The 18,953-nt window shown below is 38.9% G+C and overlaps 1 protein-coding gene across 8 annotated transcripts in view; it reads right to left on the bottom strand.

Annotated features, from left to right (window-relative positions):
- The window catches only part of INPP4A (inositol polyphosphate-4-phosphatase type I A), an 82,849-nt gene that overhangs the window by 47,762 nt on the left and 16,134 nt on the right, over positions 1-18,953 (bottom strand). For 7 of the 8 annotated variants that reach the window (XM_077173440.1, XM_077173438.1, XM_077173441.1 and 4 more), the window contains exons 3-4: positions 17,661-17,807; positions 823-882 (exon numbers count right to left, since the gene is read on the bottom strand). The gene's annotated coding sequence lies outside the window, so the exon portion shown is untranslated. The remainder of the gene's footprint in view (positions 1-822; positions 883-17,660; positions 17,808-18,953) is intronic. The other variant, XM_077173439.1, reaches the window with a different exon arrangement.

Genomic DNA, 18,953 nt, shown 5'->3' with positions numbered 1-18,953 from the left:
ACACTCTGCCTATATATATAATTTCTGACAGTCAAATATTAAAGTAGGCAGATTTTCAACGCATATTGAGTAGTTGAGATTGGATAAATTCTGGAGTTTACCTAATCCAACCCCTTTGCTTGAAGGAAGCTTCTCAGGACACTGTCCAGTTGGACAAGGTCTTTTGGACAAGACCTCTCTAACCAACCTGGTTGTTCCAAGGTTTGATCACACACAGTAAAAAAAGCTTTATTCTATTTATTAATGTTTAAGTGGCTAGTGAATAACCAACCTTTCTCAAATAGAACTGAATGTCCTAGTATTTATTCAAATAAAACTTCCATCAAAATTCTTTGACAGTTTCCAAGGCTTTCCATTCTCCTATTTTTTTCCCTTCTTTCAGCAATAGGTTTTCCTTGGTTTGTTCTTTATATAATGTGATGTTTAACAGTCTGTAAATTTATTAAACCTAACTGCCTGATGAAAAGACCTACAAAATGTACTTGCAGAGATTAAGACAGGATGCCATAGGCCCTTCCCCCAAAATCTACAAATAACATATTAGAGAATAACTGACATGTTCACCAAGGTACAGGTCAGACAGCAATTAGGTTCAAGAGCCTGGCTGCTTTTAAGTTTAAATCTCTGCAATCCTTAAAAAGGGTCAATCCTTGATAAGTTACAAGAGGGTCAGGTATCTAATTTGTTTTGAAGCTATTTGTATTTAAATATTACTGGATGTAATAGTTTTCCAAGGTTCTCTAAGACCTCAACGATTCATTTAAATTGCAATATTAATTTATCATCTAATGACACATCTTTACTTGCAAGGATCATACTTACAGAGGGCTCTTTTCCTCATGAGGGGAGGGATTTTGTATATCATATCAGTTAAATCCACATCTAAAAAAATAAACAAAATAATCATCATAAATGCACCATCTTTTTATACTGCATACATCACAACCAGTGGGCAGGTACCATTCTCAGATTAATCCATTCTCAGAATTAACTGTAAATGTAACTTCTGATTACCAGTGCTCACAATAAAGTTTACTGAAAAGAAAAAGATTGTATGATCCTCTACTGGACCTCATAGAGCTTTAGTCATGGCAATACCCAGCCAGAGCAGGAGCACAAATAAGGTTATGCTGAAAAGGACTGACTTCAGGTCAGCATTTGGTGAGTGGGTAGAACGGCTGTAAGAAATATATGTAAACATGTTTACCAAAAGGCTTGTTGCTATTAAGAAGGAATGTATATGATATGTTGAGTTTAAGACAGCATTTGTTACTATGCTTGCTTTTCTACAGCTAAACTTTCAAAACATTGTTGTTTGGAAGAGTTATAACTGTTACTGTCACGAGAGAAGATTCTGTGTCAAAATACAGAAGTTCAAAAGATCAGGATGTAGGTCTCTTACTCCACTGGGTGAAAATACTGTGTGAGGGAGGCTTCTACAAGCAGGTGGCAATGTAAAAGCAAATTATTCTTAAGCTTACTACAGGTTAAATGAAGACTTATATTTGATAATGCCACCATCTCATTCAAGTACATTTATATTAAAAGGCTATGTCTTTTAAGATCTCCCATTTATCCCATATTGCAGTAAAAGATATTAGTAATTCCAGTCTCAGTTTCTTGCTTTAATCACCAGCCCTACCAATTACCCAAGACTGCTTTAGAATTTAACTTGAGCTCTTATCACTTACAGAAAGATATTATCTCACCTAAAGAACATAGGAGGCAGGTGTCTGATCTCACCACTCAGGTTCTCTGTGCAGTCAGTGGTGAAACACAGGCACTTCCAGAGAACAAGTCACTCTTTGCCAAGGTAGGTGGGATGAGTCACCCTATGGAGATACCTCTCTCTAATTATAAAAATTATTTAGATGACTCACTTAGCCCTGCTGCAGCTGGGCAAACTGGATCCCTCCCACAGCTGTGCTAGCTCAGGCAGGGGTGAGTTCCCTTTAGTCAGTGCATAACCAAACAACAGGTGCTCTGATCCCTCTCCTGAAGGACAACTGCTTCAACAATTACAACCTCATGATCATGTTTTTGAGAAAAACCAAAGGAAGTAGCATTCTTACCAAATCAAAGGTAGTATTAAGAGATCACATAGTTTCCTTAGATGGGATCTATCCTTAAATGGATAGTTTCCAAAGACTGGTACCACTCCAGCAGACAGCAATGCCAAGGCTGATGTAATTCATGTTGAAGCAACTTCTCCTGAAGATGGCAGGATTTATCTACACATAGCCTTGGCTTCACTCTTACTAAGATGGCAGACAGCGGATTGCGGATGGCAGTGCAAGTTGTGCAGCTTTGCACTCCATGAAGCTTTGCTGCAAGCCCAGTTTTCAACAGAAACATGAGAGTCTGTTGTTGACCTCCAGGATTGGTAAAGGCCAGATCCACAGTTCAGAAAAGGCTTCTGAACAAGCCTCCCTTCTCTTATGTGAATATTTGTCACTCTATTAGCACAAAAGTGTATGACCTGGAGAAAGGATCTTCATCTGATGTTACTTCTGCCCTGCTACCCCCAGACCTGCCAGTTAGCTGTGGAAAGTAAATGCCATCCTGCTCAGCTACACGACCTTGTGTCTTCTGGGACTGAAACTTTGGGACGTTTGGTCTCGCTCTGCTTGCAAGATCTCAAGCAAAAATGATGATCATCTCAGCCCCAGAATAAACCCCTGATGATTAGTTTGTACAACAGCAAGTTAATATTCTCCTCATCTCACCAACTATTTTGGCAAAGTGCTTTGGTCTGTTCCCTTCTTGAAAAAAAAAATCTCCTACTGAACTACCCCTTGAAATAAACATGTGAGGTAAGATTAAACCTTACTTCAGCCTAACATCTACTTTTTTGACACTCCTTACACAACTGCAGAAAACAGGATTTTTCCAATTCACACATCAATAAGCAGGAGAAAGAGGATACTCCAATGTCCAATGACTGACTGAATCAAAGTCTGCTTTGAGATTGTACTTTTCTACAGCCATAGTGCTCTAGGCTTATGGCATTGGATCAGGTAAAGAGGCATACCAAAGGAAAAATGCAACAGCAGTGGAAGGCTAAATGCTACTGATATTTCTACATGAAGAGAGTAATAGACAAAAAGGGAGAGTGTGACAGTTTCCTCAATGCTTTTAAAAAAAATCCCACAGATGTGATCCTACTGAAAGTTTACCATCATCTCCAAGAGAGGGTGAAAAAGCAGTTGTGGGTTACTTACTGCATTGCAATCAGTTTTAGAGTCTCAAGGCTCTCCAGACTGTAAGGACCATTCCCTGAACCTTAACAATTAAGGTTCTTGTTCCTGAAAAATCCATTTTGAAACATCAAGGGGGCTCCTTCAGCCAACTGCATTCTTCAAACAACATCTTCATCAATATTGTCTCTGATTGAAAATGTTTTAACAATACACAAAATCAGAAAAGTGAATACTGCCTGAAACAGTATTTTGGATCTACAGCATGGCCTGGTTTCCAACTAACATTCTATTAACCATATAAATATGGACAAAATAATGGAAAGGAAGAAATGTCTGATTATGCTAAGTTATGAACATGTTGCCTTTTGTGTAAGAGCACCCATCTCTAGTATAACTAGCATGCAGGGAGTGTTTTATTATTTATTTATTACCTCCAACAATAGAAAACCTTGGTAGTGAAACTAGAAACATGTTGGCTCAAACCCATTCTTTCAGCAATTCCAGCAACCCACCTCCAACACCTGTTTCAAAGATGATGCAAGGAACTTTATTAGGATCTGAGGTGAAGGTCTGGATCAACCCTACCACTGATGGGTGCAGAGGCAGCCCAAGAACAGAGCATCAGCTCAAAGAACAGCAGCTCCCATCTAAACCCTGCTATGACCTTCTCCAATTAAGAGCTATTTTCTTTACAGTCTGACATGCACTTCACTCTTCTGTCTCATTTAATGAGAAACTCAATGTCCTGAATCTCGCACAGATCAAAACAGGAAAAGTCAAAGCCATGAATTTGGCACCTTGAGTCAGATCCTTCCAGCCAAACTCACAGAGGCAGCAACACAGACTATGTCTACTGCACATCCATGGATTGACAACAGTTTCAGTTCATTCATTCCATGATCTATGATTCCATGAGAAGGCAAAAGAATGCAAGTGATGGCAGCACCCAATATGAAGCTTTGCCTCCCACTGACATTATTTCCCCACAAAGACACACTGGGCAGGTGCCAGCTCCACAAAGAGGCTCTATCTCCCCCTTCAGTCTGCTTCCTAAGTCTAGGTTCCCCTCATCATCTGGTTAAATGTCCCCTTCTCCCAGAACCTTGATTAACAAAGACAAAAATATTAAGTTTGGCCTGAAGTATCTTCTTGTCACTCTCTGAGGATTCCCTGAGGATTCTGAGTAAGTGAGTAACCGCAGCAAAACAGGGAAAAGTCTTCCACAAGAAAATGAAATCAACTAACATAAGATGTAACAAAGGCATTTGTGCAATGTGGAAATCCCTGAATGCAACCTTCCAGTGATATTTAGATAAAAGGGCATTTCAGCATCAGGAAGTGGCTTGTTTTCTTTTTGCTTTCCTGTCCACAGATCCCACTTAGTTGCAGATAAGTTTGTAAGTCACAAAATTTATTCATGATCCTTCCCCACTATGAACTTCAGTAAACTCAAATAATCTAAAAACCCAGTTTTACCTCTTCAATATATTTTAGTACTTTTAACAGGAAACTGCAATTTAGGGCCACTTAGTTCTCTATGCAAATTAAAACTATTTGTCTGTATTTACAACAGAAATACAAATAGCATTCTTTTTAATGAGATACTGTTTTAATTTCACTTGTCATTACAATGTTTTTATTCCTTTAGTGCTTCTAGGAGCACAAAAATACACACATCCAGAGGTGGAAGCAAGCATTTGTAACACACACGTCTGTTAGCTAAAAAGGAAAAAGCACAGCTCTGTTTCACTTTGCAGAGCAGCTTTTATCAAGCTGAACACAGTCCAATGCCATGGAAAATGCTAAGTTTTGCTACAGGGGAGTTTGAAATCCAACCCTCTCAGGCTCCTCTGTCACTTTACCAGCAGAAACTGAAACAGCTTACAAGTGGTCCTTACCCCAAATTAACCTTTACCCTCTTCACAAGAAATGTGCTGGGCACTTTGTGGTAAAGTTTCCTGTGCATGGAATGAGTTCTCTCCTCCTGACCTGGGGTTCTCATACTACCTACACAGACATGAGAAGCCCACGAGAACAGGGGACACATTTTCTGTTGAGGAGTCTGGACTGGAAATACTTCTCTGAGTTTGAGAACACCTGCCTCTCTTAGAGCAGTCTTCCATCATAACCATGAAGGTAACAATGCAGAAACACACTGTTCTAGCTGGAAAAAACAAACTCCCTCTCTGAGCTCCTCCTGCTGCAATGAAGAGTGAGGCAGAGGAACAAAGGCAGGAAAAAAACCCAATGAAACAAAACAAATCAAATAAACAAACAAGCCTACAAAAAACCCCAAGCAACCCCCCAAAACACACAAAAAAAGGAAAAAACTCAAACCCAAACCAAACAACCCCTAAACCCATAAATAAATAAACAAACAAATAAAGGCAAACAAAGATAAAACAAAACAAAAACCACAAACAAATCCAAATCCCAACACTTTATGACCTGAAATGGAGATGAACCAGACACACATAACATTTGCTAAAGATTTCATACTGCTTTTGTTTACAGATCAATAGCATTAACATATTCTCCCTCATACAGGCAATGAGAGGGGGACCACAGACAAGACAGAGGGATAAAAGCACTGAAACAAGATCTGTAATAAGAAGTTTTGGTCAAGTTTGGATTACAACCAAACATCTAGGGAACTATCTGATCTACCTACCTATAATATTCATCCACTCCACAGACTAATGTAGCACTAATTAAAGTCAGTGTATACTGAGCAAAACAACCCAGGAATTACAGTGCAGTGACAGCACTGTCCTCTCTGTGTGTGATGGAATCTGTCATCCTGCTCTGAAATCAGTGAGCTTCACCTGGGCAACAGGACTGCACCTCAGAGTCACAGGGGAAACTTTCATTTTCCCACATGGAAGGAATGGTCCATTAGGTCACAGGCACAGCAAAAAAATCTCTCAAGCACTCTTCATTTCCACATGGCATTGTTCTGACTCACTGTGATTCTCACACTTACTATTTTAAATGTTTATATAAAGGAAAAATACACAACAGCACCTAAAGACAAACCAGCAATGCACAAATTCTTTTTCTAACATATGTGCTTTAAATAAGATATAACTGACTCAGAATTTGAAACAGTATCAAGTATTTAGAAAATTAAAAATAAATGTTAGTGTAGGAGTAATATTCCACAAAGTTTATTACTAAGATTTAGGCAGCTAGCAAAACTGGAGTCCTAAGCTACTAATGCAAATCTGCTGGTGCATATTTCTCCATCAACACTTGTTTTGTACTCCTGAACTGTGTTTTGTTCATGTATTTCTGATTGTGTAACTTTTTTTCTTAGAGTACATGCCTACGCTATGCCTAATGGCCACAATACTATATACATATTTAAATTTCTTTTTTCTGTCTTTTTTTTTCTGCTGCTTTCATTTCGTCTTCCCGGAAAATAAAAATATTTGTTTGCTTACAGTGACCTTTCTAAATCAATGGGACAGAGTGTTGCTGCAGGCCAAGATTCTGACTGCATTGCTCTTCCCTGCATTTCTTTCTGGAGTCACGTGAACAAGTGGTGGGATGCTGGCAGTGTGAAGCATGAGCCTCTAACTCCTCAGAGGCCAACAACAGTCCATGCTTCCCACCACTGTTCCCGTTCCAACGCCTCGTTGGAACAGCCTCCCAGTGAAAGGAATCCTTTTTAATGCCAGTACTACCCTGTGGGGAAACAGTAAGATCACCCTGTAACATACAATGGAGGGGGTGTGCTGTGTTGGTTTCCTGCCAAATTCTCAAAATAGATTCCTTAACAAAATAGATTCCTTGACAGGAGGCCTGTCACTAGTGGTGTCCCCCAAGGTTCAATTCTGGTCCCACTGCTGTGTAACTTATTCATTAAGGATTTGGATGAAGGGGCAGATGCCTCCTCAGCAAGTTCTAGTGACACAAAGCTGGGAGAAGTGGCTGATACCACAGAGTGCTGTGCAGCCCTTGGGAAAGACCTCGACAGGTTGGAGGGACGGGCAGAGAAGAACCATTTGAAATTCAAGGAAAGCAAATGCAGAGTCCTGCACCTTGTGAAGAATAAATCCAGGCACCAGCACAGGCTGGGGGTTCACCTGCTGGAAAGCAGCTCTGCAGAGAAGGACCAGGGGGTCCTGGTGAACAACAAGCTGTCCATGAGAAAGCAATGTGCTTTTGGGGCCAAGAAGGTCAATGGTGTCCTGGGGACCACCAGGAAGAGCACTGGCAGCAGGTCAGTGGAGGTGGTCCTGCCTCTCTGCTCAGCCCTGGTGAGGTGACATCTGGAGTGCTGTGCCCAGTTCTGGGCTCCTCGGTGCCAGAGAGACATGGGGCTCCTGGAGCAAGCCCAGGGAGGACAATAAAGGTGATTAAGAGACTGGAGCACCTCTCCTATGAGGGAAGGCTGAGAAGGCTTGGCTTGTTCAGCCTTGAGAAGAGACTGAGAGGGGACATCAATATATACAAGTATCTGAAGGGAGGGTGTGAAGAGGATGGAGCCAGGCCCTTCTTGTTGGTGCCAAGCAAAACAAGACACAATGGGTAGAAACTGATGCCCAGGAAGGTCTACCTGAAAATGAGGAAGAAGTTCTTTACTGTGCAGGTGACTGAGCACTGGAACAGATTGTCCAGAGAGGGTGTGGAGTCTCCCTCACTGGGGATATTCAAGAACTGTCTGGACACAATTCTGTGCCATGTGCTCTGGGATGACCCTGCCTGAACAGGAGGTTGGACCAGATGTCCCACTGTGGTCCCTTCATTCTGTGATTAACTTGTAGCAGAGTAACTGAAACCCAACCATGTAGGAATCATGATATGAACTGATGATCATCAATCACTTTTAAATATACTGGAATTATATTTGGAATATATTGAAACTGGTTGGTATTTGGCTGTTAAATAAAACAACCCCAAATCAGTGGCACCAAACTGGAATAAATAAAGAACACAAGGGCAAAGAAAATAGGTAAGTGGCTTGACTGTCTCTGAAGTGTCATAAGAGGAAACCAGACCAAATATCACTGCCATATTTCTATGAGTTTCATTACAAATCAGTGTCTAAGATCAACAGCTTTCTATTAGAATACCATAATTCAACAATTGATCTCTACTTGTGAAAACTTCTATGAGTTTCCCCAGTTTTTACTATCAGCCTTACCAAAATACAATATTCTTTGTTGAATTGTAATTGAGCAAAAAAGCTATTAGAGAAAATAAATGTCATGTAGTAGATATAATGATGTTATCTCTGAGACAGAAACAACAAAAAGTAAAGTTTGGTAAGAGTAACAAAAAGTATTTCAGCTGCTCTGATGGTTTTCATGTGGAAGATGAGCAAACATATGAACAGCTGAGGATAAACAAAAATGTTGCAGGTACTTATTTTAAAGGTTCATATCTCCTCATGCCAGCATATTACAGGTTAAAATGCTCCATTCAGACAGAGAAGCTGCAGTTTCTGCAGTACATGTTGTGCAACACTTTATTCCACGATAATTTTATTTTCTGTCAGCTACCAACAGACCAGATGGAATAAACAATACAGTCCAAATTTCCAAGAATTCAAAGAATATTAAGACTCCTGTAGGTATAGCCATGGATTTCTGGAGTACAGCGCTTTTAAAAACAATTTTCAAGTAACTGTAACCACAATCTACTGGTTTGATTTCAGCAGCTAGTACTGATCAATCTTTCACGCAGTTTAGTGGCCTTCAAAAATTTATTTAAAAAATAACAACTGCTGCAGGGAGGTAACAATCACAAAAAAAGTTATAAATGGTATGCAAAGACAAAGGGTGGATATTAATGCTGAGTTCCTTGCAGCACTCGGTGCTCAAAAATATGTACCTAAATGTCAGAGTTTTGTCAATTCTCCAAGCACTTACATGACTTCTAAAACTGGAATGTTACTATAGGCCAAGCTTGCATGAATTTCACTTTTTGTAAAAGCAAATTTTGCATGAACACAAAAAAGCCTGAAAATGTGAATGATGTATCCCAAATTATTTTCCTTTCTTAAGCTCATGACTAACTCACTCTCATGACTATTTGACTCCCAATTTTTGCATGTTAAGGCAAGCCACAGTGATGCTGACTTTTGCTAACTTCTGTTGCCTCCCACCAGACTTTATCAGAAATTCATAAGCATGCTGCCTACCTCAGCAGTCAAACCTCCACAGCAAGGCAGCAGAAATGATCATTTTGCACATAGCTACTTGTCTTGATCTTCAGGCCCAGATGAGAGCAGGTAGCTACATTTCAGCCACACTGCATTTACAGTCCATCACCTCATCAAAGCCACTTTCAGCAACAGGTTAAACTAAGCAACTGAACTGCATCACAGTGTGAGCACATGTTCCTATATCCACTGTTTCTGCTGGAGAGGCAGTACCTTCTGGCCAAAAGGTGGGACCAAAAGCTGGATATAAAGACTGGGTCAGAACAAAAGCTTAATCAAGCCTGGAGTCTTCTCTGAGAGCAGGCAATGCTAGAGACTGAGAAAAACACTATAATGAGCAGCACTGATATTCTGTGCAGCATCTCCATGTTTGTACTCCCATATTCAGCTGACAAGCATCCTGAGAACTTCTGACTTAGGTATCACACCCAGACCTTGGTATTTAAGGCCTGGAGGTAACACAACAGACAATGTCACCAATGTCCCTCTCTGGCCCTTGCAGCTCTGTTACCCTGTAGCCCTGTAGATACCAGACTGCCATTACCAGTGACTGCCCTGAAGCCTTGCAGCAGGGCTTGCAAACATTGAGCACTCAGGTTTGTCAGGCTTGCTTTGTTTGAACTTCTATTGACCTGCCTGTAACTTTGTTTTAGCCTGCAATTAAACTTGGTTCAGCTATGACAACAATTTTTTCCAGCTGCATAGATATCTGTGGCTGATTTGTTTTAATTTTTGTTTATATTTACATCATACCATCATCATTTTACAACTCAATACAATGATTTAGTGTAGAAAAATAAAGGCCTGGCATGACAGCAGAGGCCTTCAGACTTGGAGACATAGGATGGAGTAGAAGCATGGGATAAAAAGAGAGAGGGTACAGAGCTGGCACTTGGTGGGACTGTGGCTATAGCTCACCCATGGTCATTTAAAGAATTGCAGACTTAAGGCTGGGCAAAATTAGTTCTAGACTGATCAATTGTATGTATGGTATCACATACAGTACATTTGTATGTAACTCAGAGCTGCAGACCAATGGAAAAAGGGCCAAATTTAAAAGCTTATAAGTGGATCCTAGAGTGGAGAAGAAGAAACTACCAAAATGAACATCATATTCCTCAGATATTCAGATCTCTCAGTATCTGAAGTCCTTTGGATGCTCACAACTGCTAAAATGCCTTCACATAGCCACCTCCAAAATGAAACCTTACAGTCCAGAAGGGGAGGCAAAAGGTGAGCATTACAGCATGATAGACATAGACACTTTATGTGTTCGATGAATTTAACTGCATAGCTACTTATTGAGACTTTCCCCTATACAGAAGCATTAATTCTTTTCCAGTAATTATTGGATCCAGCCAAGTAATGATTCCTGGACCAGGCTGTAATGAGTTTTAATTATAATAGCAACAACTATTTGTCTTTAGATATAACATGAGTTTAATCTTTGCACTTAGATAAAAAAGATTCTGAGTGTAACAGCATTTATGTAGAATTTTGTGCCATTCTTCGCTGTTTACATGTACCAGCAGATGCTGTGGTCCTGTGCTTTATAAGATAATTTCTTCAACAGTTAGGAGCACTAATTTTACTGTTTCCAGCCTTTTCAGGTCCTGCAGATCTCCTCTCTACTCTACAGAGTTCATTTACAGAGTTTTTATAGACTAAAGATGGAAGAATGAGAGCTAGCCATAAGAGGTTAGTCAGGACAGTTTGTGATCATTTGGATAATTTCCATGTTACAAGCACAATACCTCTGCTTCCACTAGAAACATAATATGATTGTCTGCCCACAGAGATATCACTGTGAATCACGGACATCACTGTTATACATCTTTGTTAAATAAGTTTTTAAAACAGAAAATGTCACAAAACTCAACTTTTTAACTTTTAGAAGTGAAATAAGCTAGAACTGCATGGCAAAACTAAATGGGACTTAATAAACTCAGCTATCAATAGCTTTCAATCTTTTTTGATTTGAAAATGCCCTGAAAATTTTCCAGTGGAAGAACAAGCTAATTTAGAGCTACTGATCGTGGGTTGTATTCCTCAGATACTTCCCACCGATTTTATTTGCATAGTTCATGGACAATTTAAAACCGCCAACTTAAACATTCTAAGAACTAAACAGCTGTTTCCATCTGCTCAGAACAACACAAAATATTCACCTAACATTCTAAATTTTTCCATGTTTGGTCTCAATTTAGAAGCAAATTTGTATTTGGAAAGTGTGAGCAAGTGACTTTCTGGGTATTTTCCAGTTCTGAAAAGGGAAAGCCTATTAATAACTTTCCTTATGCAATTAAGAAAAAAAAATAAAGCAATCTTTTTTCAAGAATGCAATCTTTTTTCAATAAAGAAAATAAAAACAGAGTGTAACTGAAATCCTACAGGGCAAATAGTTCTTCATAAAGAATATAGTTACAAACAATTAGCACACTTGCTAATCCAAAACAAAGTGAGTTAGAAAAAAAAATCAGTCTGGCATTTCCTATGTGGAAGAAGTCAGGAACCACTGGTTGACGTGAAGGAGAGTAGCCTTGACCTTTTAATACTGAAGCAACAATTGTGTCAAAGCCCTGTGAAAACCCAGCTACTAAAGGATGATGCAGAAGAAGTGGTATTAGTGTGCATCCAAGAAGCACTTTGCTAATTCTTCCATTCTGAATATCTCTGTGGCTAAGTACCTTAGGAGGGATGGCTCTGGGGTAATAGAGACAAGATTTTTAAGCAGCACTCTACAGGGAACAAGCTACTAAACTGCATCCTTATTTTGGCTATGAAATTGTCTGAGTGCTAGAGAATGTCAAGCATGCAGCCTCAGTCCCCAATAGAGATTGTAAAAGCCACAGAAAAATATCCTCTACCCTTCATTTATACTCTACAAGCCCCATAAAATGTTTAGCTACTTTAAATGATTGGTACTTTAAATTACAATCTTGCAAATGGATGAGTGTTCTCACAGATCAAGAGGGGGTGAGAAGGTAAAGAAGTGTGACTGTACAGTCAGGTAGAAGATGCAAAAGTTACCATATTTATTAACATTTGCATAAAAGCATATGCCATGAAACTGCAGCTATACCTGCCTTTCACAACTGCAGATAAAATTAGATCACCTGGGAGTGGACAACAGCAGCATCCAAATAATTAGAGTTCAAACATATTTAATTTTTCTCCCCAGTGACAGTCCCCAGGTCCACCCTGCATAAGTAAGAATAGAATTTGTAAACATTATCCAAATGGATTTTCCTAATGCGTTCTGCCGTGTTATACAAGGACTCCTTAATGTGCCAAGATCACAACTCAGAATGCAGGATTCAACAGGGCAAAATACAATGTGAATTTCTCCTCAGTTCTAGGAAACCAGTGACTATGTGGTAATTGCCCTGTTTTCCAGGCATTTTTACAAACCAAAATCCTTTTAGTTCTCATGTTCAGATTTTAGTTTTTGATTACTAATATGGAAACTGACCTCAGCACAAGAGATATCTTACCCCTTTTGTGCTAAATGACTTCAAAGCCCAAACATTTAAGTTACAATATGCCAGTGTCATCTCTGTAGTGGTGGATGCAGCTGCACATAGAAGAGATCTTTCCTATTCTGTGAGGCTCCTATTTAGCAAAGTGATTTAGTCTTGTCTAATGAAAGATGTTTTGTAATGGATGCCAAGTACTCATTGGTACTTAGTGGTGCTCCTGGGGAAGGGGAAGAAGTACAGTTTTTAAACAAGACCCACAAGAGTGGCACCAGATGACTGGAGCTGTGCTGAGACAGTTACAAGCTGCTTTAAGACTTGAAGAAAAATCATAAGATATTTCTTGTCTGCACTTGCCTCTTCCCTTCACTGCATAGCAAGATATCCAAACTCTCAGTTACAGACAAGCTGGAGTACAACCAAGTGCATTTCTCCAGCTCCTAAAGTGGAATAAATATCAACACATAGCAAAACAGAGTCAATGGAAACCACTCATTCCCAGTGCTCTGGGAATCTGTTTTGTCCTTCATATCCATAACCTCTGCCCCTCAGCTTGACTTTTGCTCCCAGCAGAGCTTGCTTCCTTAAAAAAACAGTCCTCAAAACCTTTTTCTTTCCATTTTTTTCCTCCTTCCATAGCAAATACTATCTGAAAGCATTTATCTCCCAGCCTTCCTACTCAAAGAAATAGAAGATCCTGTGTGGCAGAGTTGACTTGATAACTGTTACTTAACCCATCAAAGCAAATGGTTAACACATACAACCCATTGTTTGAGGATAAAATGCACCAACAGGCACCACACAAAACAATGCTGATTTGTCCTACTTTGAATCCAAAATAGAAATAGCTTTTCTTCTAGTAGTATATGTTTTTCAAAGCTGATTCATGGAGAAATATCAGGAAATTATTATCATTTTTTATTATTATTAAAGTAATTCAAAGAAACTAAATGCTACTTGTCAAACTATTGATACATGCCACATGTTTTAAATATTCAGAAAGACTTTTTTTCAGAATTTATCTTCAAAAGCCATTTAAGTACACAGTTAAAGAACTCATCCTTGAAATAGCAAGGATGAGCAAAGAGCTCATCTGTTTGGTAGTGCATCATTGCTGACTTTGAAAATTTTGTATTATCCCCTAACTTATTGTTAAAAATATGTTAAATGCCCTTAAATTCTAATTTATATTTTTACCTAGTTCATATTTCTTCAGTCTATAAACTACAAAATAATAATGAAATAAAGCAGTGATGGCTTTCTTTTTTTTTTTTTTTTTTAGTAACTACAGAAACATTAAAATTACTATGTTGATAAATAATTGCGATTCTATGGCAAGTTTTTTGCCCCATCAATCCCACTATCCCAAGATGCTTTCAGGACACTATACCAAACCTATATATGCTCACAACTGGAATTTCCTCCACACCACTGTTTTTCTCTAGACCTCCACTTTGAATGTTTGAAAGTATTTGGCAGCTGCCTGGGACAACTCCAAAAACCACCATGTCTCAGATCACAGCAGATTTGACTGAAGGAAAGTCTCCAAAGTGAACATGCACAACCACAAGTGAAAAATGCCTCCACTTAGAAACATCAAATCAATGCTCAAAAGTCCCAGTAAAAATAGCTTGGTGTTAATAGCTGAGCAGCACTCTTAAAACTCTTTCTTTGCTCATGCTAAAATGGAGAAAAGGCAAAAGTATCGTTTCAGACAGATTATTATTAAAATGTTTTCAAAGATAATATGCTCCTACAGAGATCTGTACTATAATACATCCTTCAGATTATTTTATATTCACATTCTAAACATTTCTGGGGTTAAAATTTAGCAGGAACTGCATTAAGTGTAGGTGTTTTTTAATAGGGAAATTACAGAATGATCATGAACATAAATATTCTGCAAGGTATATATTCTTGTTTCAAAACAAAATCAACATAAACACATTTCAAGAATAAATTATCTCTATGTTTGACTACAAACCCCCAAAATACCTTGGCAAAACTTAGTTTTATTTTTTACAGCATATATCCTGTCCTAACAGCAAACATACTATTAAAACAATCATGATGGAATACGCAAGTAAGTTGGAACAACCTTCTCTCTGCTACTGTGCACAGTTCAGCAGAGACACAGTTCACTAGTTCACATGGTTTTGTTGTAGAAAAATATTTAGGTTTTTATTACTGTTTAAGCATCTGTGTGAACAAAGCATAAGTACAGTGTTTACCTAGATTAAACCATGAAAAGGTTAAGTAAGGGGCACAGTCTTGGGATGGGATTCACTTCACTGAACTGTACTGAAGTTAAGCTAAAGAGGCAACTAGATAGAACTGAGTAGGGAAATATAGGAATCTTCAAAAGGTCATTTTCTCTAACTTTCAAACAGCTATTTTAAGAGACTATGAAACAAGATTAAATTTGCATTCCAGCATCTCATGATTAGTAATGATCTGCAGCAGTAGATTGTGCTTATTTGATCATCCATCATCATCCTCCTCACTGCCCATTCCCACACACAAAGAATCTGGATTTGCTGCAAATTCTTCTCTTTCTTCTTCCCCAATATGACTGTAAGATATCTTTTTCCTGAAATTTAGAGGTGGGTTCCCTCAGACCTTATAATCCTTTCTTTTCCAGAAACATCTTCCAGTGATGTTCTTCCAGTTTTTCTGGGCATCTTTTCAAGTGACAGCCATGCAGGCCTGAGATGCTCCAAGTATTGTCTCTCAGGAAGAGGCTTAGACAGATTTTCAAAACAAACCCCCAGTTTACTAGCCAGAAAAACATGACTTGGAGCTAAATAAAACCTAGAATACAGGGGGAAAAAAAGACACATATAAACTGGGACAGATTCTAAATCTAAGGTAGTTGACCATGACTCTAATAAAAAATAAATCTGAAAGAGCGCTGACACATTTTCACACTTATCTTCTCAATCCTCCCCTCCTTGTCATCCCTCCTCTTGGGCTGTTATTCAAATCACTGTTTCCAGCAGAACAACCCCCTTCCAAACTACTGACAATTCAGTGCATAAACAGAGTTTTTCTTCACTGTGGCAACTTTCCAAGTATGGACTGTGAGATCATCATACAATTGGTTTTACCACAGAACAATAACAACGTAGTACCACTATACAATAATTAATTACAAAGCAGAAGGGGAGAAAAAAGAGAAGCCATACTACTCTCCACTGATATTCTTCTCAGCACTTATAAACCTCAGACTCCCAGGCTGAGCCCTTATTAATGAACAAATAACTAAAGAACTAAACACAGTGCTACCAGAAGTACATTTAAAATGTTTCTTGCTGCAGTATTTTCCTCCTGCTATTTTGTGAAGATTTCTGGTAAAGAGCAACCTGATCAATCTCTTAATAGCTGGCAAAGCCAATTAGAGCAACTCAGGATTTGCAACAGAGCAGAAATCACATTACTCACTATTGCTCAAAGGATTCAATTTCTTTTCAAACCCAATGCTGGGACAAACCAACATCCAGGGAAAGGGCAGCTCTTCACTAACATACAATTTGAAATTTCAGTGTTTGTCAAAATAAGGAGGTATCTGGGGCAAGGGCTGTCACTGACTGTAAGTGCTGCACCCATCATTTGTCACTACAGGCACATCAAGGATCTACAACCACAGTTTTCACTTCAGAGCAAGCTTTTCTTTCAGTGGTCATGAGTTTGCTACCCAGCAGTCAGCTTCTAAATGTGTATTTGTCACAGGCTAAACTAAACATGCCTTTTTCCAGCCCTACAAATTCACTCAAAGCCTGATTTATCACACAGTTTTCCATGTGCTGTGCAGGGGAACTGCAGGGCAATACAGCAGACAGTAAGCATTACACTCTATAGGAGTTATCAAAAAGCACAAGCAGCCCACACAGCCTAAGTCCTGCTGAATCCAAGCAATCACTGACCTTTATAAATCTTTAAGCTTGCTCCTAATTTTACATAAAGCATTCTCCTACTGATTACTGTCATGTATTATGCAATTATCACTATGCATTCTATGTTGGTTAAATATTTTATCCACGTGCTATGTGAATGCACAAACTCAATCAGTAAGACATGCCATATATTCAGTTCACATCACCTCTAAATCACACAAGTAGACACTTCTGGTTTGGTATCATAATCTTCCTACAATACCATAATGTTGCACATAGACCTGCATTAGTCCTCTGCAGACATCCTGCTTGTTGGCTATAACCTAGCTGACATCAGCCACATTTCAATGCTCTCCATAACTCCAGCAGCAGAGCTGTGGCAATTACATTTCCCATTTTATCAATCTTCCTGACATACCCAACACAGCTGTCTCTGACTCCTCTTGTAACATAAGTTCTTTGATTATCCCTGCAGTTTTTCACCAAGTGGTTTGAGTTAAAATGGACCTTAAAGACCAAGTAAACCTGCCATGGGCAGGGAGACTTTCCACTAGACCAAGTTGTTCACAGCCCCATCCAACATGGCTTTGAACACTCCCAGGGATGGGGCATCCACAGCTTCTTTGGGCAACCTGTTCCAATGTCTCACCACTCACACTGTAAAAAATTACTTCTTCACATCTAATCTAAATCCACCCTCTTTCAGTTTTCTCTGCCTGTACCACATACTGAGGTGAGGTTTCTCAGACACTGCAAGAGGTGTTGCACATTTATGCTGTATCATGTCCCAGCCCCGATGCACCCAGCTGAGATTCCCTCCCTCAACTGGAAATATCTCTTTTTGACACTTGCCTGTACCCCATACATCATTTTCATGATGATGTCAAACTGACAGACTAAAGACAAACTTAAACCCACTTACCCTCATATAGGCCTTTCTCCTTCAAAATCTTCCATTGCTGAACTCCCTCTTCATAGGAAAAGTTGTTGCATTACTTCCTAAGCTGAAGCTGTAGCACCATCCAGTTTCAGGCACTCAGCACTGATGCCAGAGTCAGGTGCCCAGGCTCTGTTAACAGTCAAGACAGAAAGCAGGAGTTGGGTGCCTAATTAAAAATCTGCCTCTTTCTGTTGATTACATAAGAGCTCAGACTGTCATACTGCTAATTTTGATATCAAGGTTAAACTGGGTAAGAGAATTCATGACAATGTGTGGCCTGACACGTTGCTGGGTTGAATTCCATCCCTTTAGTATTATCTAATTGTCCAATTAATTGTATAGTCACTCCATCTAAAACTGTGCACTAGAAATTAACATCCTCCTCCCATCCACAAGTTTCAACAGCCTGCTTTCAATACAGCATGCTAACAATATCAACTGCAGAAAAAAACTAAAACAAAACAAACAAAAAATACTCAAGAAGACTAAACAAGCCAACTCCCAGAGAATAATTAATCATATATATCTACCTCCTTCTGTCTCTCTCATGGCAGTTCTTTGGGTGGGTTTACAGTTCTTACACTAACCTTATCTTCCTCCACCTTGAACAGTATTTTTGTTGCAACACCATATTAAATGGCTCAGTAGAATCCAGAGAGACCAGATCTAGCCCATTTATTTTTCTAGAAAACCTACTTTCTTATTAAAAAAAGATACTAGGCCAGTTTGACCTATCTTAGAAAAATAGATTGTGCTTCATCCTTCCTCCCCTCAATTCCCATGTCTTTAATTATTTATTCCTTAAAAAATATTTCTAAGGTTATTAGGGTCAAATTAACAAGCCTGAAGTTGCCTATATTTCCATATATGTAAAATTCAATAGTAGGAGTAATAAAAATCCTCTAAAAATCTTAGTAATGGATCTATATTTCAATCACATATATAAAAAGTACCTTGAAGAAATTCCCAAATTGGAAACTCCCAATGGAGCAACTTAAAAAGCCATTCTGACAGCCAGAAAGTCTGATAGATTTTAAAATACGAGAGATGCAAAAATTGGATGCTTTGTCTGAGAAATGTAATATCATGAGTAAACCACCCAAGACTTCCTGAAATCTCCTGAGACCACAAAAAACACAGGATATAGTTAAAGCCTTTGTATAACTTCATATGTATTGTACTCTATAATCTTGGGGGTCCTTTCCAGTCTGATGGGAAATTCCAGTGCAAATCTGAAATGTTTGTGGGATTCTGTCACACAAGCCTCTGAGATTT

The sequence above is a fragment of the Agelaius phoeniceus genome, chromosome 2 (assembly GCF_051311805.1).
Source record: "Agelaius phoeniceus isolate bAgePho1 chromosome 2, bAgePho1.hap1, whole genome shotgun sequence".
Lineage (NCBI taxonomy): Eukaryota > Metazoa > Chordata > Aves > Passeriformes > Icteridae > Agelaius > Agelaius phoeniceus.
This window is presented reverse-complemented; position numbering and strand designations above follow the sequence as displayed.